This window comes from Camelus bactrianus, chromosome 16 (genome assembly GCF_048773025.1).
Source record: "Camelus bactrianus isolate YW-2024 breed Bactrian camel chromosome 16, ASM4877302v1, whole genome shotgun sequence".
Lineage (NCBI taxonomy): Eukaryota > Metazoa > Chordata > Mammalia > Artiodactyla > Camelidae > Camelus > Camelus bactrianus.
This window is the reverse complement of record NC_133554.1, coordinates 19,017,547-19,036,669: the sequence shown is the minus strand read 5'-3', so window position 1 is coordinate 19,036,669 and position 19,123 is coordinate 19,017,547.

Sequence of the window (19,123 nt, the reverse complement as noted above, 5' to 3'; positions counted from 1 at the left end):
GTTATGTCTGATTAAACTCTGGGATGATTCTCTTATTTACATCTCTTTTGGTTTGAAAGCATGATTTCAAGCTCCCTGAAGTCAGGAAACACATATTTAACTCTTAATCCCTCACATTTCCTAAACTATGCCTCACAATGTAAGTTAACATTTAAGTATTTATGAGTTTAATTGGATCTACAATTAAGTAGTTATGAGTTTATGTAGTTCTATAATAATCAAGGTTATTAATTAGCCAGCAAGAACCTTGAGACAAGGCTATAATAAGAGAAGATGAGGTATCAGTCAAATTGCAAATACAATTCTTAGGCGTAATTCAGCTCAAGTATGCATAATTTCTGACTTTTTAAGAATCCTTTCAAATAATTGTTCTGTTTTAAATATATGGATCATAAACAAGAGATTATGCTGTTCCCTTTGTCCTGAATCCTCTTTATAGTTTCAGGTTAAATGTCATTTCTTTAGGAGATTATTTTTTTTTTTTTGATTGCTCAAACTAGGTTAGATTATTGTTATTAAATACTATCAATATCACTTATTGCTTTGAATAAATACAATTCCCAACAGTACATGGATATTTATTCATGTAATTTGTTTTCCTCAGTAGATTGTAAGCATTCTGAGAGCTCACACCACAGCTTTCTTGTTTATGGCTCTGTCCCCAACTATTACATTTTTTTTTCACCTGGGTTAATACATATAACATATTCATATATAATGTCTAAGAACCTTTTTTTTTTGTTTTTTTTTTATAATAGTTAATTTAAAAGGTGACATTTTGTCCTGTTTCATGGCTACAGTATTTCTTTCTTATTTCTCCATAGTCTTTTCTTTAAAAAAAATGTTTTGCTCTGTTCCATACATTGGCCATGTTTACTCTGATTTCATATTTTGTTTAGCTGCACATTTGTTTGCTTTGATCTTTTTCTTATAAAACTCCTTATTTAGATGGTTGGTGATCATTGGCTCCTAGTCACAACTAAGAATGTACCTTAGAAGCAAGACACTAAAAAGTTGCTATGGAGCTCTGTATGTTTTGGAATAATCTTAGTCAGCAGGAAGGCTGCATGAACGGGTGAGTGAATGCTGACCCCATATTGTCAGTATCTCTTTGTATTTACTCTTAGACTGGCTTGCTTTCCCAGAGAACAAGCCTTCAATCTCCTGTCTGAAGTAGCATAGTAGTAGAAGGCATTAACATGACTGGCAACATGTTAGTGGCTGACAGGATAAGGGAAACTGGGCACATCATTATTCCTTATTTAGAGTTTCAAGTAATCTGCCTTTTTTAAAATACCATATTGCTTCATTTGATATTCATCTGTGCCAAGGGTTCCCTGAACCTCAGTGGCTAACCAGAGACCAATCATCAATTTTTCTATCATGTTGAGAGAAGTTGCCTGGCCTCAGTGGGACAAGATCTGGGCACCTATTTGTTCTGTATAAAAATTTGCATCCAATTAAACTTAAAATATTTTGCACAGCGAAAGAAACCATAAACAAAATGAAAAGACAAGCTATGGAATAGAAGAAAATATTTGCAAATGATGGAATCAACAAGGCATTAGTTCCCAAACTATACAAACAGCACATACAGCTTAATATTTAAAAAGCAAACAATCCAATCAAAAAATGGGCAGAAGGTCTAACAGACATTTCTACAAAGAAGACATACAGATGGCCAACAGGCACATGAAAAGATGCTCAACATTGTTAATTATTAGAGAAATGCAAATCAAAACTAAAATGAGGTGTCACCTGACACCAGTCAGAATGGCCATCCAAAAAGTCTACAAATAATAAGTGCTAGAGACAGGGTGGAAGAAAAGGAATTCTCCTACACTGTTGATGGGAATGTAAATTGCTGCAGCCACTATGGAGAACAGTATGGAAGTTCCCTAAGAAACTGAAAATAGGATTACCTTATGATCCAGCAAAGCCACTCCTGGGCATATATCCAAAGAAAACCCTAATTCAAAGAGATAGTGCACCCCCAATGTTCATAGTAGCACAATTTATAATAAAGATATGGAAGCAACTTAAATGTCCATCGACAGACGAATGAATAAAGATGATGTGGTATGTATCGTATATTAAATGTGATATATTAAAATACAACAGAATATTATTCAGCCATAAAAAAGAATGAAATAATGTCATTTGCAGCAACATGGGTGAACATAGAGATTATCATTCTAAGTAAAGTATGTCAGACAAAGACAAATATCATAAGATATCACTTATATGTGAAATCTTAAAAAAATGATACAAATGAACTTACTTACAAAACAGAAATAGACTTCACAGACATAGAAAAAGAAAAACAAAAACAGAAACAAAAACTATGGTTACCAAAGGGGAAAGGGGAGTGAGGGATAAATTAGGAGTTTTGGCTTAACATATACCCACTACTATATATAAAATAACCAACAAGGGCCTACTGTGTACCACGGGGAACTAAGGGAATTACACTCAATATATTGTAATGACCTTTAATGGAAAAGAATCTGAGAAAAAACAAATTCTTTGCTCTACACCTGAAACTCACACAACATCCTAATCCAACTATACTTTAAGAAATAATAAGTAAGTAAACGTGTGCCTAATTTTTCACTTTTGGACCCACACCTCACTACCCGTGACCACTGTACTCCATGGTATTTCTAATTCTTTAGGCTTTCCATGCTTCTGTTCTGTAAATCTCCTTGTATCTTTGTGGATTTCCACAGATGAGCTGTGGGCAACTGTTTTACAACACTTCCTGCTCTTTTTTTTTTTTCTCCCATCTGCTTTCAAAATGTTGTGGATATCTCTCATCTCCTGAAGGCTTCTCTTTTTTATTTGTCAGTTTATATATCTTTGTTTTATCTGAAGCTTCAAAAGAGAAAAGAAATGATGTGTGTTTAATCTGGTGTATAATCTTCCATGTATAGCCAGAACCTGCCTCTGTCTTCTCTCTTTCTCCATCACAATCATCTAAATCAGTAATTCCTTAGGAAGGATTCACATCAAAATCACTTGGGGAGCTTGTTCAGTACTCTGTGAGCTCTGGGCACCGTAGTTTTATATAACTAAGTTATTTGCATGCACATTTCTAGTGAAACACTACTAATTCTGGTTATCTGTTAGCTGGTTCAGGTCATTAATAATATGACTATGGATTTGTAAGTAAACTTACACTTTAACACATGTCTCCACCAATCATCTCATTTGATACTCCCACCAGCATCTATTTTTCTTGACTATCTAATAGCTAATATCCTTCATCCTTTCTTTCCTCATGATAGAACCACATTTAAAAAAAAAAAAAAACATGATCAAGGAAGGTGGTCCCTCTACAGTCCCTGCAAGTGGATGATGATGGCTAAACTAAGCCAGTCATGGTCCTTCCCTTCTTCTCCAGTGAACTGTTATCCCTGGGTGTGTGTGCTACAGACCTGGTGAATGAAAGGCAAATGCCTTGAGGTTTCTACAGGGTACACATTTTTCCTCCCTGGTAAACATAATTGGGTAAAATTACACAGTTTTGCCTTTGGCTCTTGTCATGAGGAAACAACCACCATTGGTGCCGTAACTGGTGCTGAGATCATGAAGGGAAAGCTAAGAAGCTGACCAGTAGCCTCCACACCACTACGCTACAAAATCCGTGAACCCTGGAGTCATCTACCACCAGACTGGTTGTTACATGATATGATGAGAGTCTGTAGTTTTAAAGCCAAAATCCATTAGATATTCTGTTATTAGAAGCCCCAAATCTGCTACTCATATACTGAACACTCTTGTTAATATTTACAAAAATATAATACTCTAAAATATAGTTGCTTCCAGTCATTTCAATTTAAATCTGGGTCTATTCAACTTGATTTAAATATCCTGGATTGAAACTAAAGGGCATAGAAGTTTCCCTTAGGTTTCTTAACTATAGTTACTTGATCATCCTTGATATTGCAATACTAGGTTTATTTAATGTGAGGATAATGAGAGGAAGGAATGAGGTCATTTTATGAGAAGTATCTCTCCTGAACTTATAAGAAGATACCTTACCATTGCTATTTTTAAGGCTGGAATGTAAAGCTCCCTTGTCTTAGCTGACACCTGACAAACACTAATACACCAGGTGTCAATTGTTTTGTGGTGGTTTTGTCACAGTTTGACTTAATTAGCTGTTTTTATCTTATTAAACTTCGTATCATGCCCAAACACTGAGAAAGTTCTGTGCCTATGAAAAAGTGTTGAATTGTTCTGCTGACTCTGTGAACTGCTGAGTGCTGGGTGTGGGGAACAGGAGGAGAATGGGAAAAAGTTAAGTACTCACAGCTCTGAACTTCTTGAACCAAGGCATTACCCCCTGTGCCAGCTGCACAGTGGAAATGTTTGAAGACGTTCTTAAGTACCCTCCAGATTCATTGGAACATTTGGAAAGTCAGGCTTTTTAATGAGACTCCAGTCTTGTTACTCTATGAATCCTTTCACAGTACACTGCTTTCAATATTCTGTGGAGTAGTAACCTGAGTTTGTATGATCTGAGTTGTCACTAATGATCATGCCATTGGACCAACCTATACCCAATAAGACACTCGATAGGGATGTGGTGTTTTGATTTCAGCTCTGTAACAGTTTTGTTTCCCAAAAGTGCTCTTTATAAAATGACCCCAACACAAGTGATCTGGTATATTTCACCCTCTCACTGGAAAATATTTTCATGAAGAACTAAAGCTTCTCAAAAGGGGTAGAAAGGCAGCCCTGTCAATGACACAGATAGCTATGTCATTCATTCTTCATTTTTAAAAATCCATTCAGTGATATAACGTAGTAGGTTTTGCCCATATTTACAGATTGTCTGATAATGGGGGGGATAAGGCCCTTCCTTTGGGGAACCTATAATCTGATTGGGAAGATACAGTTCCTATGTCAGGAGAACCCTCACGCTGCTAGTGATAATAAGCCATACATGGAGAGCACAGGTTTATAGAGTTGAATCTGGGCTAAAAGAAATCCTTAATTTCTACTATATTCTTAATTATAGTAATTAAGTCTACTATATTCTTAATTTCTTCTCTGATTTTTCTCTCATTTTTTCCCTCCCTGACTGACTTGCTTCTCTGTTCACTAAGGAAACATGAATGGTTCAGGGACTAAGTGTCAGGCATAGCTCTCAGCAGTGGACAAGCTCTTCCCAGACCCACACTGTGAGACCCAACAGCCTAACAGGATGGCAGTCATGAAACAACTGATTGCACAGGTGCTGTTTTGAAAGGAATGAGGCTCTTACTAGAGCACTTTAAAATGTGAGACTGGGAGGGCTTCTTGGAGGAAGATAAATTAAGCAGGACCTAGAAAGAAAAGGAAGAGACTCCTAGGGTACATACTTACGTTGGTGTTACCTCATACGCCCAGTCTCCGTGGGAGGCAAGGAGCCTAATTTCTATTAAGTACCACTAGGCAAACCCAGATGGCCTAATTATGTTGAACACTCAGCCCCTAATTCCTCTGGTATCCTTCCAAAAGCTTACCCCAAAGTTTAAAAACCCCTCCTGCCTTTTGTTTCAGTGAAGTTGAGTTCAGTCTCTCTCTCTTTCAATAGTCTTCACCTGTACTGCAATAGTTTTGAATAAAATCTCCCTTGCCTATTTGCTCCATGCAGTGCAATTTTTCTTTGACGTCAAGCAGGGGATTACAAAGAAAGGAGTATGTCTGAGATCAGAAGGCCAACATTCAAGTCATGTGGCCACCAGGAAAACTGCAAATATTTCTGATCCTTAATTGGTACAATTGTAAAAGGAGCATAAAAAATTCCAACCTAATTATGTCATTAGAAGCATTAAATGAGATCATGTTGTAAAAGCATCTTGCAAACTGTTGTAGGCTTTGCACATGTGAATTTTATTCTGTTCTCAGCAGCTAATACAGAGCTGAGACACAGTAGAGCACAATGGTTGAGCATGTGAGCTCTGAGATCAGAGTGAGCCTTAGCCCCATAACCTCTCTTTGCCTCAGTTTCTCTAAGTGGAAATGAGGATAATAGAACTTCCTAGGGTTGTGAGGAACTAAGGGAATTAACTGAATTCTTAGAATAGTTTCTGGCAGATAATTAGCACAGGTGAAAAGATAGCCATCATTATTGGCATATACTAGCATATGTTCACAAAAGTAATTTGGTCTTCCCTCTACTTAAAGGTAGCCGATGGCTTCTCAGTGATTTTGGTTTAAACCCAGAGCTTTCTTGCAAGTCATTCTCCGTGATAACCTATGATCTGGTCTGAATATTTTTTACAACTTCATTCAGGTATAATTGATCTACAGTAAACTGCGTGAATTTAAAATGCAATAACTGATGATTTTAAAATATTTATGCAGTCATGAAATCACCTAATCATATCATTTCACATATTGTATTATTAAAAGAGTAGGACTCTGGGTTTCGGGTTATGCTTTCGCATCACTCTGGACTTCTTTTCTTCTTGCTTTTCCCCCACTGCACTCCAGAAATTTTTGCTAGAGTCCTTTTGACTTATCCTTGAGATCAACTCATGTGTAACTTCTTTAGGGAAGCCCTGCCTAACACCCCAGACTTAACCATCTAGTCACATATTTCCCTGGATATTTCATTCCAATGATTTCTCAGTCGCGAACTCATGTAATTAATATTACATGACTGTTTCATTCTCCCTGACAGTCTGGAAGCTACATGGTAAATATTGTATTACCAGAGCTGAGCATATAACCCTTTGGCATCTAATTGGAAATATAGCTTCCTCAAGTCTCACATTTGCCTTTTAACTTTGTGTATACTATTTTGGCCATGCAAAGGTTTTTTTTTTTTTTTCTTTTTAATTTTTATAAAGTGAAATATGTCAGCCTTACCTGTGGAGATAACTGGTATCTGCAAGCCAGGCTGTTTTCCATGTACGTGAAGAGCCTCATCCAGGAGGCTCTTTGACACCACCTTCTAGGATCCAGCCTGGAAAAATTGCTGCCTTGTTTTTTCCACTGCAGGGGACAACTGCCCTGGTTTGCCTGGGACACGGGGCTTTCAATGTTAAAATCAAGATGGATTTAGACTAATCAGTACTAATTGCCACCCAGACTCTCTGTACAAGTGAAAGACTGGTTGGAGCTGGGAACAGAGAACCCAAGATTCAAACAGATCAGGTCATTATATTCCCTGAAGTATATGCAAATACTACTTAGCCTGACATATAATATACACTCAAAAACTATCTGTTGAATGAATAGATGAATGCCATTTTTACACAAGGTGGATAAGCTTTTGCCGTAAGACCTCGGGAGCTCTTTGGGAAGTTATGCATCTCAGCATTGATGTCACCCCCAGCATGTGGGATGCATAGAATGCAGGACAACGGATATTACTTTCCCTGCTAGAGAAACTCAATAGGAGTTTTAGGAAGATGTTTAACTACTAGTAACCAAACTATTAAACAACACATTTGGAAATGACACAGAGAGAACATCCTCCCTTTGAACAACAATTTCCCACTCCCCATCCCCCTGCCTTCATCTCCTGGCAACCATCACTCAGAGAAATGGTTCTAGGAGTTTGACTATATTATATACCTCATAAAAGTCCTTCTGTGCCTGGCTTATTTCACTTCGCATAATGTCCCCACATCCATCTATGTCGTTCAATGGTATGAAGTTACAGTTACACAAAATAAGTAAGTTCTAGACATCTGCTGTTACAGCAGAATGCCTACAGTTTACAAATGGTCTTGAGTATACCAAAAACCTTGTTAAGAGGATAGATCTCAGGTTAAGTGTTCTAATTACCAAGAAAAAGATGAAGGGACACAGGAGTCTTTTGGAGGTGATGGATATGGACCTGATTATATGTTTATTACCTTGATTGTGGTGATCGAATTATGGCTATATGCATATGTCCAAACTTACCGAAATGTATACATTAAATATGTGCAATATTATGTATATTAAATATGCCTCAATAGAGCTGAACAAAAAGAAAGAAAACCTTCTCCCCAACTCAAAACTTCAACTTTGATGAGAAGCAAGATATTTACATAGTTTCAATGTATTTCATTGAATTGTATTTCATTATAATTTCAAAGGAAAAATAAGTAGCTTTATAGGGAATGAGACTTGCAGACTCCATCTGAGATTAATAAGCCACGTTAATATCACCAATGATGGGACATGCCTAAACTGTGTGACACAGGATATGAAAAAAAAAAAAAAAAAAGAAGAAGAACACAGCTTCATTTCATGCTGTTCCTGCCAGAGATTTATAATTTGAATATAATTGTGAAATGACTTCAGACAAACCAAACTGAGAGACATTCTACAAAATTGTCTGTCTTCTTCAAAAGTTTCAGGGATATAAACGTCAAGGAAAGACTGAAAAACTGTCACAGATGGAAGAAGACTAAAGGAACAAGGGAATGAAATGCAAAATGTGCATATTAATTGGAATCTTTCTGTTGTAAAGAACACTGTTGTGAAAACTGGCAAAACTTGAATGAGATCTAAGGAGTATTTGGTAACAATATACCAGTGTTACTGACCTGACTTTGATGCTTACATTGGGTAATGTGAGAGACTGCCCTTGTTTATTGGAAATATGCATTAAATATTCTGGTGCAATTAAGTAATATGGCATGTTATGCACAAATCATTCCAGGAATAAAGTCTTCCTTTATATATGACATTTCTGAAAGTTTAAGATTTTTTCAACGTTAAGAAGATTAATTTTTAAAATAAACAATTGCAGATGCTCTTTTTTTCCTGTCTCTCTTGAATTGACAGGTGGTCCCCAGACCATCTTCCTTTGTCCCTCCCTGCCCATTCCCACAGCACTCACAGCCATGTAAGTGTACACACCTCTTAAATAAAATTGGAAGTAAACAGCACTGGAATGGAGAAGAGATGATTTCACAGAAGCACCCACCACATGACATTTCTAAAGGTTAGCTCAAATAGACATTGGAGTCTGGGAACACTTTCCTCAGCCAACTATTACTTACAGAATTCTCTTCTAAATTCTGCTGGCCTGGCTTCCTATGAATCTCCTGTACTATCTTTTTCTCTGGTTGGTCTTACCTTCCCAATGTGTGCATGTCTTTACATGGATCTCCATACCAGTACCCCAAATGCCAAACCCATTAGGGATATCCCAGGGCACCCCAACATTATAACCAAACAGCCCCACTAAGATGTATACCTAAATATTTCTATTCCACAAAATAGTTCTGTGGTCAGCTCCCCATATAAGGGCACCTCCCATCAGCTCTCCGCTCAAAATTCACTATAAAATGTGAACAACATAGTGAGAACTTGATAAAATGTTATCAAATTAAATTAATGGTCAGACAGTAGATCTTAAAATTTCTCATCACAAGAATTTATAACTTTGTGATGACGGAAGTTAACTATTCTTACTGTGTTGATTGTTTCTCAATACACAAATATTGACTCATTTTGTTTTACAACTGAAACAAATATGTTATATCTCAACCCTATTTCAATAAAAAAAATTAAATTGATGAAATTAAAATACTAAAATTGGGGCATTTACCAATGTAACTTCTAGAAATCTTGTAAGTTCAGAAACATACAGAACTCTATAGAATGAAAGTCTTTTTTGTTTCCCCAGGTTTATTGAGGTAGAACTGACATATAACATTATGTAAGTTTAAGGCATAACAGTGTGATGATTTAATACTTGTGCATCAAAATGTTATAAAACGTTTACCACAATAATGTTAGTTAACACATTCTTTACCTCACACAATGACCTTTTTGCTGTTGCTGTTGTCATGGTGAGAAAATTGAAGTTCTATCATCATAGCAACTTTCAAGTACACAATATAGTATTGTTAAGTATAGTCACTATGCTGTACAGAGATTGCTGGGACTTCTTGAAAAGAGGATGTTCTTTTGTCTGAACACAGGATAAAAGATTTAACTATCTGAATCAATCCATCTATTCAGTGTATTTGTGATTTTGCTTATAAACAGAGTAGGCAAGTTGAGATCATTAAAAATAGTCAATCGGATTTTTCTAAGATTTACCCATAGATCATCTGGTATGTGAATTAACTTATTTCTGGGTTTGCTAGTTGCTTAACTTTGACCCTTTCAGTTAATGAAAAGTAAACATGCTTGTTATCTAATTAATGAGGCCATTTCTCTTGTGAATATAGATATTTTTTAAATCTTAGATCAATATTTTCCTAGGCAGGCATTCCAGCTACTTAGTTTTATTCCTAGCATTAGTACATGAGCTATTTTAGATAATGTGCACTTGGCATTCAATTTCTTGGAATAACAGTTGCCTAACTTTTGTTTAAATTAATTAAGAATTTTAGCAGCATCCTCTGAGTACCTTCGCAGTATTGAAACACGACATCTTTTATATTCAATTTGGAATAATTATGGACTGAAAAATTTAAAGTAGTCCCGATTTTGTCAGTGACATATCACCAGAGTCTCTTAAAAGTTGCAATAAACAGGGCATGTGAAAAACAAAGGGATATAAGTGCCTTAACTTACAATGATAATGAGTATGACAGTTCGCTGATGTAGCTGTAAATCAAATGTACTATAGCCATAAAAAACAGAAAAAAACCCATACACCATTTGGATAAGATCCTATAATGCTGCTTTCTTATAAAACCTGTGCATACAAATGAGAAACAGTCATCCATGTTGTCTCCAGGGAATGATCTGCCCCTGAGCAGAAAAGATAATGATGTAGCGTTGCTGTTTTTATTTTTATTTTCATATTCTTATTCTTTTTCATTAAAGTTTATTACAGTGATGTTGAATATAGTTCCCTGGGCTATCCAGAAGAAATTTGGTTTTTAATCTATTTTATGTGGTTTTTTAAAATCTATTTTTATATCTATTTTTTTTACATTTCCAAATCTGAAACGTCCAAATTGATGCCTCCCCACTCCTTTTCCCCGGTAACCATAAGATTGTTTACTATATTCGTGAGTCCGTAGTTGGGTGCAGTCATTGTGGAAAATAGTAGCGGGATTCCTCAAAAAAACTAAAAATAGACTTTCCAGCAATCCCACTTCTGGGCATATATACAGAGGGAACTCTAATCTGAAAAGATACATGCACCCCAATGTTCATAGCAGCACCATATACAATTGCCAAGACATGGAAGCAAGCTAGAGTTGTTTTTGGAAAACTGCTGTTTTGGTTTCTTCAAGTAGGAGTCAAAACAGGACAATTCCATCTGGGACACATTCAAAATCAGTTAAAAGTAATAAGAAACCAGAAATCACAGAGAACAAATGACATTCCAGGCTACAGAGTTGAGGAATTGTATTTTCCAATTTCATGTTTTTTATCATTGACTGGTTGAAGATTTTCCTTTAACCTAAAAGAAAAAAAATATGGGTCTAACCTTAGGTTCATACCCAGGTCCTTTTTTAGCAATAGGTCAGGATGCAGGGCGGGGTGATGTAAGGAAAGGAAGCTGCTCCAACATTTCAGGCCTTTGATCATAGCTTTAAAAATACATTTTCTTCATGTTCTCCAAGTAGAAACATAGTTTTAAGTCTACTAACTGTTCCTTAAGAACGAGCCCCAAATTAATCTATCACTGAAAAAAAGCCAAGTGGTAGGAATCAAATCAGATTTCAGTAAAATTAAATCAGGTAGACTTCTTTTTGGTATTATGTCATTATTGAATGAAATGACATGCTTTCTTGTTTGTGTTGAAAAGATGCTAATTATAATTGATTACAAATTAATCTCAATATGCTGTCATTCACACCATATTTTGAAAATATTAAAATCTGGTTATGGAGCAAAGACACAAATTCAGGAAATAATTAAGAATACTAATATTCATTTTTAACAGTTTTTTATTTATGCATTTATTTTACAATATCTTGTTTTCAACCTTGAAGTGTAGTTGATGTACAATAGTATGTGTTACAAGTATACAATATAGTAATTCACAATTTTAAAGGTTAGACTCCGTTTATAGATATTGTAAACTATTGGCCATATTCCCCATGTTGTACAGCACATCCTTGTAGCTTATTTTGTACCTGACAGTTTGTACCTCTTAACCCTCCACCTCCATCTTGCCCTTCCCCCTTCCTTCTCCCCACTGTTAACCACTAGTTCCTTCTCTACATCTGAGTTTGTTTCTTTTCTGTTACATTCACTAGTTTGTTGCAACTTTTAGTTCCCACCTGTAAATGACATCTTACAGTACTTGCCTTTGTCTGACTTATTTCACTTCTATTCATTTTAACACAATGGACAACATACTGCACAAAAAGTAATATCCAGTTTCTGTTTACGAGGTCCTTGAAAACACTAGTGCCCAGGTGGGTCAAACCTGAAAGAGAGGTACCAGATCAAGCCTCAGATGGCTTAATCAGGATACAGCCCTGGACTCATCTCATTTAAGAAGTCAAGATTGCAGCTGGGAAGACAATGGCAGGTGTCAAATAGATTATTATATGGCAGCAGAATGCAGGTCCTACTCGATGGTCCTGGGGAAGTCTTCTATATAGATAGGATTCTGAGCTGATATTAAAATATCTTCAGAAACTATGTATGTCTTTTGCTATCTTCTTAGACTATGGCAGTTATCTAAGTCATTTCATCCAACAAACATTTAGTGAATATCTGTTACATACCAAGCATTGTGAAAAACAATGGGATAAAGCAGGAATCAATGTACAAATGATCTCTGCCCCTTAGAGTTTAGTGAAGGAAGACCAATGAAAGGAAATAACAGCATAGTACCATAAAAAATAACAAAAGACTGATACTTCACCTATTCTTAGGAATGGAGGGGGGTCTAGTCTAAAATCCTGCTGACAGTTCTTTAAACTAAATACTTTGCCACTATCGGGATAAAGTTCACCATTTGCATGATTCTTTGTGTGCCAGTAAGCTTTTGCTATGCACCATGCCACCTCAAAATTGAGGGACTTGAAACAACAACCATTTCTTTGCTCACAATTCTATGGGTCAGGTAGGTGGTCCTTCTGGTTTTGAACAGCTTGGCTCGACTGCTGTCAGCAGTCAGCTTGTCTCAGGGGAAACAGTCTGGGGTGGTCTTGTTCACACGTGAAGACTTTCATCTAGGTTTGCTGGAGCATCTAGAGTGACTGGTCTCTGATCTTCTAATAGGCTTAATTAAGCTTGTTTCTACGGTGACCTAAAAATTCCTAACAGCAAGAGAGGGCAAGGCCAAGTTTGCAAGAATGATTTAAATCTCTTTTTATGTTACATTTACTAATCCCCCATTGGCCAAAGCAAGCCATATTGCAAAGCCCAGATTCAAATGGCAGAGAAATAGACTCCTTCAATTGATGGGTGGAGCTGTGAAATAATTCTCTCTTACAAGTTGATAAAAGAGGAGATAACTTTACTGCCAGGACACTGTTTTCTTGATAAAACTTTTCAGTTCCTCATTAACTGAGGGTGAAGTTTAAACTATTAACATTGACTTAAAATGTTACTCCCTAGTCTGTGCTTAACCTTGTGCTTCACCATTCCCTAGTATTAAAACTTTAGACAGAAAGTTACATAAACTGCCCTTTAAATGCTTTTTGCAAATGAGACTGGCTCATCCTTCACTGCTTAGCATCAACTCTGTATTCAGGTTCTTATTACTCTGAATAAAAATGACTTTGCGGCTCAAGCCCAAATTGCTTATATGCAAATTGTTTCCAGGGGAGTTGTCTGCTACTGATTTTCCTAAATTCAGACAGTACCTATTCACAGTGACACATACTGTTGCTGTTGATTTTAAACCCACTAGGATTTTATTTAACCACTTCACTGTTTATTTTTTCTCCCATTGAGGACCAGGCTACTTATTTTATGCTTTGTCCCTCAGTGGTTTTCCTTAAGTCTTTAAATGCATGTCAAATTGAAATATTCTTCCGTTAAATGTTGTGTATGATTTTTCATTATTTTATGTATAAAAACATGCAAAATGAGATGCTCATTAACTTTTCACTTATCTAAAACTAATTTACCATTCCCTCTAATATTTTTATTTTCAATTAAGAAGCCCACAACAGTCAGTTAAATACGTTATGGGGCTTAAAAGAGTAGAGAATAGAAATTGGTTAAACATAGAAATTGGCCGAAAGTGACAGAAAAGGAATCAGTAACCATTAAGATATTTTCAACAGACATTTATAGAGGAAGTGCCACTTTCTTCTTTGCAAAAACCTTTGCTTCACTCATTTATGACATCCACTGAGAATCCAGGACAGAGCAGATACTATGCATTCATCAAAGCAGGTACAGGGTGAAGAGAAACAGAAGGTCAAGCAGTAACCCTCTGCAAGGAAGAATGAACTTTCCCATATGTGGATATCAATGTTTCTAACTTTTTGTTGTATACTGGCATACATGTGTTAATAAGATGTCAGAAATTCTGATTAAATTGGGAAAAACTAGCCAGTTATCTGCATTCTTAGTGTATAAAATATCAAGTATATGGATGCTTGGAAACATCTGAATCCTTGGAAAACTGCTTTGCTTTAATATCAGCGTGTTATGCATTGAGCAGATAGAAACTCTATGTCTATATCTGCTTTCCCTTATTTTGATAAAGGCATCTTCTTTCTCTCCATTTGAGTAAAAAAATCCTGAACTGGAAAGCAGGCGGCCACATGCCGGATCCAGGCTCTTCTATCTAATTAGCTCTGTGACCCCTCTAAGCCTTTGTTGCTTAATTAATAAAGTGGGGACAATAACATCCATCTTTATTATTTTATAGAGTCATGAGAACACAAATAACACACATGAATTTTTTTTTATAACTAGGAAAATGGTAAGGGGGAATTGCATTATTACAGTATTACAGCATAATATTTAAGTGTTGTTGCCTGACTCCCTAATCAAATGTCTCATTCTAGACTGGACTCTTCTGTTGATTGGCTATGTAACCTTTAGCAAGTTGGTCACTTCTCTGAATCACATTGTCCTCATCATGTGAATGAGGGAGCTTTCTAGATGATGTGAAAGTCCTTTCTATCCTTTAAACTTCTGTGATTAAGTGATATAAGTTTTAAAAAAACTCTATTATGATATGTTGTTTGAAAAAAAATCATTAGAAAATAGTGTGAGCTTTCTCTCTATTAACTGATGTTCATTAGGTTAATTACTTAATCTTTGATCAGCTGATTCATTATATTAGGTGATTAGGTTAGAGACTATATTAAAATCCAACCCCTTATGGTGGCCTAAAAGGTCATTTATTATCTGGTTCCTGGCTAAGTACAGGTTTTTAAAACTGGCCCAAGTAACTTGATACTTCTCCCATTGAGAGGCAGCATCTATGTCCCCTCCCCTGGAATTGGAATAACTTCCTCAAACAAAAGAAATGTTAAAGTGATGCTACATATCCTCCAAGACTGGGTCATCAAAGGCCACATCACTTCCGCTTAAATCTTTTGAAATGCTTCTCCCTAGATCCTCCCTTTTGGGACCCTCATTAGAAGTCAGCTTCCGTACTGTGGGAAATCCAAGCCACACCGACAGGGCATAGGCAAAGGCATACGCTTTGGCCAACAGTCCCAGTGAGTGAGTCCAGGTCTTCCCAGCCCAGGTTCCAGGCATCAGAGTAAAGAAGCACCCAGCTGATGTTAAGATGAAGTCGCAGACATAGTGGGGCAGAAATACGCCGGGTCTGCTATCCCCTGGTCACAACCTGGACCCACCCATCGACGAGCACAGCAAACTGCTTATTGTTTTAAACTACTCGCTTTGGGATGCTTTGTTACACAGCCATAACCAGATCAGCCCACCTCTTTGACTCTCCCTTGTTTATTATGCTCTGGATACTCTGACTTCCTTTGGTACCTGGACAACGAAAGGGTTTTCCTCTCTGGGGGCCTTTATTTTTCCTGGGCCGTCTGCCCAGAACCCATTCTGTGTACAGCCTCCACCTACTGATAATCTTTGACGGTTCAGCTAAATGGCTCCTCTTCAAAGAGGTTTTCCCCTAATCCCCTTGCCCAAAGTAACCTCCCTACACACCATCACCAGTGCTTTCCATTGTCTAAAATTACCTTATATATCTGTGTGTTTATCAGCTCGCCCCGATAATAGTCACCATGTGAGCAGAAACTTTTTGCCATCTTGTTCACGGTATAGTCACAGCTCCTAAAACACTCTTGTTGGATAATGAACTTAATATGTGTAAGAAATATTGGTATAGGCTTAAGTGTATATTTCTAAGCCCAATACTATAAAAATTAATATCATAAACAAAGCCTATAATGGGACTGGTACCTCTGAATTTCTAACATGCAATTCCGGGTATTCCAAAGCAAGTGTACTATGGATATTGTTTTAAGAATGACACTTTCTCTGTACATATGATCATTTGTTCATAAAACAATAGTGTAAGACATTATACTGTAATCTAGAAAATATTGTACAACGGATTCTTAACAGAAGCAGTAACAGTTATTATGTTCAAATTAGCCTAAACTACCACAGGCAAGTATAACGAAGAGATGAATTTCCACTGTGCCTCTCTTCAGTTCAATACTGATCTGTTCATGACTTTACATTAATTTTCTTGCACAGTTATAATTGGTGGTATGAACATTAAACTGAGAATCCTCCCTTTATCTCGTAATCCTCTTTCTCGGTCTACTGAAATCCAGTTTTTCCTTATAAATACTTCTCAAATTAAGCACCATCTGTCTAGCTTTATTGCAATTCCCCTATATTTGGCCCATGTATATATTTTTTAAGCAAATAGTACAGAGAGTTCCCACATCTCCCCTCTCCCCACACACTGTCTGCCCTATTATTAACATCTTGCATTACTGTGATGCATTTGTTACAATTAATTAACCAGTAGTGACACATTATTATTAGGCAAAGTCCTGGTGGGCCTGAGAAGGCCATCCTCTGGAGCTCCTGGTCCTGTTTACCTCTCAGCCTTAGGGCCTAGGAGGGCATGACCCTTCTCCTGGGAAGGAGAACATGGTTGTTGTCATTGCACGCCTGCCATTCTTGGTCACATTGTTGGGGGGATTGATCGAAGGCCATGCTCTGACTTTGTTTTCATGGATATACAATACAAATTTGTCTGTCTCCCTCTCCCACTGGACTGTGGGGGCAAATGACATGCTTTAGGGTGGTCTACTTAGGCTGGAAAGTGAGTCGTGGGGATTTTGGTACAGGACACTTCAGCAGACCAGACTTTGAATTCCAGCTGTGCCACTTACTGGCTTGTTATCTAAGCTCTTGTAAGTAACCAAAGTTTCAGAAACAAATTTCTTTTTTTTTAAATAATAACTTTTTAGTGAAGTATAGTCAGTTACCATGTGTCAATTTCTTTACAATATTATTTCCTGCTTTACAGTTACTGCAAGTATTAAATTGTGTCTGCAGATTTTTATAAACTGTAAAGTACTAAATTTATTCAATATTGGCAATGGATTTTCAAGTACAAAACTTTAAGATTATTAACAGTGTAAATCTCATCAAAAAAGAGAAAAATGGATAAATTATATTTATGCACTCTTTATAACTAGAACAGACCATAGAGGTACTTTCATTCAACACTTTAATTTTACGAATGAGGAAACTGTGGTCATAATAGGTTAAAACTCCTGCCTAAAGTCACAGCAATGGCATAGCTGAATTAGAAGCAGAGATCAGCACAACCAAAGGTAAGAGTTAAAGGAGATATGTCAGGCTAAAATGGGATAAATCTTGAAAATCACAAGTGTTTTAAAAATGTGTTTTAATCCTGCAGTCTCTTTACAACTGTAAAACTAAATTTACTTTTCAGAGAAGATTCAATCCTGAGAAAAAATTCAATTTCATGTTTTTATTAACCTGACCATGGACATGTTTAAACTTCTATTGGGAGTCCTTCCTGATAAAGTGGACAGATTACTACAGTTGGGAAGTTGCCATTTAGATAATATATTGTAAAAATATACATATAATATAATATGTATATAACTTTATGTCTCTATTATGAACATGGATCATAGAAGAGCCCAAAGCTCTAAAGTAAACAGCACCACACCACCCCCATCTACCTTTACTCATCTAGTTTTAAGCTTTTAAATTAAGACCCTTGATCCATATTGCAAAATAAATATCCCATGGGAGGAAGGTATTTTCAGGTGAACAAGGTTAGATAGAGAGATGAGGGCAAAAAGCAGACAGACAAAGTGGAGACTTGAAGAATCACTTTATTAACGTAGGGAAGGAAAACAATAACTGTTACAAAACTGGTTGTGGCCACCTCTGCTGCTAGAAAACATAATATAATAATATAAGGTAGCTATCACCATGTTTAGGGAAATGGATTGATGATTTATGGTGGGTTAAGTTTCATGAATGATTTGATTGAGATAATTGGGATTGAGAGAGAGAGGACAAAGGAAGAAAGATGCTCAGCAACCTGTAGGAGGCCAGGACACTTTATTCCCAGAGAGGGCTAAGGGTGAGATTAATACTGAGACAGTGTACCCAGATTGGTAAGAGGGACATATGAGCGAGAACAAGAATTTCGCAGAAGCAACAAACGAAATAATCAGAACATAAGTTTTTGAGGTGAAAAATCCTCCATTTCTCCCTGGAGTTATTTGGAGTAATATCAAGGTTCTACCATGGATGATACTCAGGTTCAAACCACTTCTATTTACTCTTAAAAGAAAAGGTGACTCCCTGCTACTTGGAAGCTGTGATGGTCCTTGGCCCTCAGGCTGTGCCTGCTTGATATTTAACTTCATAGTTACAGTGATTACTTTCCAGTTCAACAATAAGAGATACACTTGAGAAGATGAATGGGTATTCATTTCCCTGAACCTTAGAAGTGTGCAGGACTCAAGCTTTTTCTTTCAACCTCAAGAGGCAAGAGACTGTGATTGAGTAAGATTACAGCTGCCTGAGAGGTTAGAGAGCCAGGTAAGAGCCACCCCTTCCCTAACCACGTGGGCTTGGGTCAAGTCACACAGTTTCTGTGGCATTCACTGTCCTCAACTTTAAATGGAAGAAATAGGACCAGATCAATGGTTTCAATCCATTTAAAAGTTACATGTGCTGTATTATGTGCTTATTAGATGTTATTGTCTGTAGAAATAAGAATCAGGCAAAATTCAGATGGTAAGATTAA